The 4,381-nt window shown below is 43.8% G+C and overlaps 1 pseudogene across 1 annotated transcript; it reads right to left on the reverse strand.

Moving 5' to 3' along the window:
* Positions 1–780: 780 nt before the first annotated feature.
* On the reverse strand, positions 781–4,257 carry LOC147702739 (protocadherin gamma-B5 pseudogene; annotated as a pseudogene). The gene has a single exon (XR_015297244.1). The product of XR_015297244.1 is annotated as a protocadherin gamma-B5 pseudogene (transcript).
* Between the last annotated feature and the right edge of the window lie 124 nt (positions 4,258–4,381).

A 4,381-nucleotide genomic window follows, 5' to 3' on the forward strand; every position in this document is an offset into this window, starting at 1 on the left:
TGTTCTAATGTTAGAGTAGTTCTTTCATTCCAGGAACTTTTCAATGCACCATTATGCTTGTGACATTATGCTTGTGATTGAAGGCATCCTCCGGGGCACGGTCGTCATCTCGCACTCCCATGAACTGTTCATATGAAGTGCCCCCCCACCCCCCCAATAACTTGTTGAACCTGGTCCCTATGTCCACATAGAATGTTGAGAGGAGCAGAGCTCACAGGGACTCATTGGGACCAGGTGGGTCTCTGCCTTCTTCCAATGGGTAGCAAGGGGTGCACACACATACTTGGCCTGTCAATATTGCTGGTAGAGCTTTCATATGTCTGGATGCACTCTTCTCACTAGTTTTTGAGGGGGTACTGCTGACATTCAGAAGGAAGGGGCATATCAGAAACCCATGCCCTTGCCCCTCCCCATGGCCCACTGTAGTTTTCCAAGCCTCTCTCACAGGTTGAGTATACGAGGGACACACACTTACCTATCTGCATAGATGTGCCCCTCATTCTTTGTACAATTTACAAAAGAGACCAAGCATTTTTAATGCAGTGGGATTTACCAACCTGGTGTACGTATCGTGTTGCAGGTTTGTGTTGGTGCGCACATGTGAATCCATAGACTGTGTCCCACACTGTGTCCTCTGGTTGGTTATGCTATACATTTCAAACTGCAGAGCAACTTAAAGTTGAAGGCAGCTCCCCTTTTAAATGTCAGCGTAAATTTCACTCTCTTAAGGCTGGGATTGTTTCTTAGTCCAAGCAGTATGTTAGGGTTTTTTTTAGCGGGTGTGACTTTTACACAAACTGTAAATTCTAAGTAGAAATCCTTCTGGATTATACACAAGTTAAACCATGCTCACCAAAACGCATTCAGTGTAGGAAGGATGCAAAGTAAGTTATTCACAAGTGCGTTTGCAGCTCCTGCATTTTTCTGGGAACTGATTTTATGTTTCCATTAACAATGTATGACGCAGTGTAAGAACCAAGTCCTCATTTCATGAGAGCTCATACCACACTGCCATCCTTCTAAGGGTGAAATTGGGCGATTCTGTAGAGGGTGCCAAGGGTGCTAAGTTTGCCAGTGGTGCCGCTTACCCACAGGGATGCTTGGGCATTCTGAGGCTCTACTCTCGAATGTGACATACTCAGATTTCCAGTCATGTCCATCTGATCTATAGCAGTAAACGCTGAAGGAGATAGAAAATACAAATGATATTCATTCTGAAGTTTGGCAATAGAGCTGTCGGCCCTGTCATGGGCCTTCAAAAACTGCAAGTAACACTGTAAGCACATATTTGGAAAATATATATCAGACTGTGGAGACTGTAAAATAGCCAGGGATGAGAAAAATATATCAGCTATACAATATTCAGTTACTTTTAAATCCATTTTTAGCCCATCACTGAATTCATCTACACCTGCCTTGAGTTCCTACATTTGGATTTTAACAGGGTTAAACTATACCAGAAACGAATACACAGCTTTGAGAACACATTCAATGATGTCAGTCAGGCTGGTAATTCTTTCAGCGATGGAAACATGTGTTAACGCTTCGTTAATTAGTAATAGACCTTTCAAAAACAGAGGTTGGAAACTGAAGAAAACTTCAGGTTATTTTAGCAATACAAATTTGCAGAATATGACCCACAAACAGAGGGATTCTCCTCTTTGTCAGATGTATAAAGTTCACATCTTTAAAATAATTGGTAAATTTATGTTTAGACAACTACTTTAATAACATAAGCTGAAACGCACACAGACATGGATAAACACACACACACAGATAACATTTAAATGGAAAGTTGCCTCACCTGTTCCAGGCTTTCGTTGCCTGCATTCCCACCAAGAGACTCTTGTATAATCCCAGAATCGTTTGCAGAAAGAAGACTTGGTTTGGGAAAAATTAACTCATTTTGGCCGGACTCCAGGGCTACAGCGACCTCGTAAGAGTAGGGCAGTGGCAGAGTCCCATTTTGGTAGTTGGATGAGAATCTCGGGTCTATGTGGGAGTAGAGTGGAGGACACAGAGACTCGAGTATTCTGGGCTCTTTGGGTTTTCTGCATCTGATAACGACTGCAACCATTAGGGTTAAAGTGAACAAAAGTGAGATTAAGGCTAAAGCTGCAACTAAGTAGATCTTTAAGTTTGAGTCATTGTCTTGTTTTTTTGCCTGGTTACTTAATTCCGGAAGTACTTCTTCTATGTTTTCTGCAAACACAACATTCACAGTTACTGTGGCAGACAGAGAAGGCTGCCCACCATCCTTCACACAAATAACAATTTTCTGCTTGGTGAGATCTTTCTCGAACAAGGATCTTGTTGTCCGTATCTCTCCGTTATGTGCCCCGATCTTAAACAGTGGTGATTCAGGGACATGAAGCAGGTGGTAGGAGAGCCATGCGTTGTGTCCAGAATCAACATCCACAGCCACCACCTTTGTTACAAGATAATCTTGACTGGAAGAAGGGGGGACCATCTCGAATAATACCGAGCCTTCTGAATCCAGAGTAGGATAGAGGATTTCAGGAGGGTTGTCATTCTGATCGACAATAAACATCTTCAAAGTAACATTACTGCTGAGAGGTGGCGACCCATAATCAATGGCCTTCACCTGGAACTGAAATTGTCTAACTTGTTCAAAGTCATATGAGCGCTGAGCATAGATCACTCCAGTCTGGGAGTTAATGGAAATATAAGATGAAAGGGGCGTGTCCTCCTTGAGATTACTCAATGAATATGTGACTTGTCCATTTTGACCTGAATCCAGATCAGACGCATTTACCTGATAAATAGAAACACCAGGTGCATTGTTTTCTGGGACATAAACTTGGTACGAAGGCTGGATAAACACTGGAGGATTATCATTTATATCGGATAATTGTAATCGGATAGTTTTGCTTGTTGTTCGAGGATTAGATCCTTTGTCTGTAGCTGTAATTGTTATATTGTATTCTGGGACAATTTCCCTGTCAAGAGTGGCTGCAGTCACAAGACTATAATACTTGTCAGATGATGATATGAGATTAAATTTTGAATGTTCCCTAATAAGACAAATAACCTCGCCATTATCACCAGAATCCCGGTCTTGGGCATTGATCACTGCTACAACTGTGCCTAGTAGTGAGTTCTCTGGAACGGGGTTGTTAATGGACGTAAATGTTATTTCAGGGGTATTATCATTGTCATCAATAATATCTATCAGCACCCGACAGTGAGCAATGAGCCCCCCTCCATCCTTGGCTTCCACAGACATTTTGTAAGAAGTGGTCTTCTCGAAGTCGAGGAGCCTTTTAACTTTTATTTCTCCACTGTCTGCGTCCAGGCTGAAGGTGCCAAGGGCCTCTGCAGAGATGCTGCTGAAAGAGTAAATGATTTTGGAATTTGAACCTTCATCCTCGTCTGTGGCTTTCGCCTGCAGCACCACTGAGTTAATTGCCACCCCTTCACTGATGCTGGCTCTGTAGCTCTGCTGACTGAACACGGGGAAATGGTCATTGACGTCAAGAACATTAATATTAATGTCCACGGTGCTGGATCTGATTGGATCACCCCCGTCAAAAGCAGTGAGGACCAAGTGATGGCGACTCTGTTTTTCTCGGTCTAAACCCTTCTCCAGGACGAGCTCTGCATATTTGTACCCATCATTGCTTTCTGTCTCTTCGAGGACAAAATGCTGGTTACTGCTCAGCTTATAGCCCTGCAGTGCGTTGATGCCAATGTCGGAATCTCGGGCATTGCCTAGTGCGATGCGCGCTCCCGGCAAAGTGGTCTCAACGATTTCTAAATCAACGGAATTCTTTAAAAAACTCGGGGTGTTGTCGTTAATATCCATGATGAGGACTTCAACGTGAAATATTCTGAAGGGGTTATCCACGACAGTTTCAAATCTGACAGAACAAGTAGACGACTCCCCGCACAGCTCCTCCCGGTCTATTCTGTCATTCACCTGCAGCGTCCCCGCATCTCCGTTTACTGTAAAATGCTGATTGCCGGCTGCAGAAACTACACGGAGCTTCCTCTCAGACAAATCCCTCCTATTCAACCCTAAATCCTTCCCAATGTTGCCAACAACTGAGCCCCTCTTCATTTCTTCAGCAATCGAGTATTTTATCTGTCCAGAGACTGCCTCACAAAACCAGAAAAAAAGCAGAAACATTACTTGCCGTCTGCCTCCCGGCTTTGCTTCTCCGTGGCGGGCTCCCATCCCGGCTCTGAGCAGCGCTGCTGTCTTCTGTGTGAATGATCAAAAGATCTGAGCCTAGATCAAGCATTCCATTTAAAACGAGGTCTCAAAAATATGACTCTGCCAATAACCAAGCCCTGTGATTGATGCAGGTCATCTGGTCTCCTCCGCTGAAAACAGCGATACAATTCTCGCTGTGTAATC

The sequence above is a fragment of the Lissotriton vulgaris genome, chromosome 7 (assembly GCF_964263255.1).
Source record: "Lissotriton vulgaris chromosome 7, aLisVul1.2, whole genome shotgun sequence".
NCBI lineage: Eukaryota > Metazoa > Chordata > Amphibia > Caudata > Salamandridae > Lissotriton > Lissotriton vulgaris.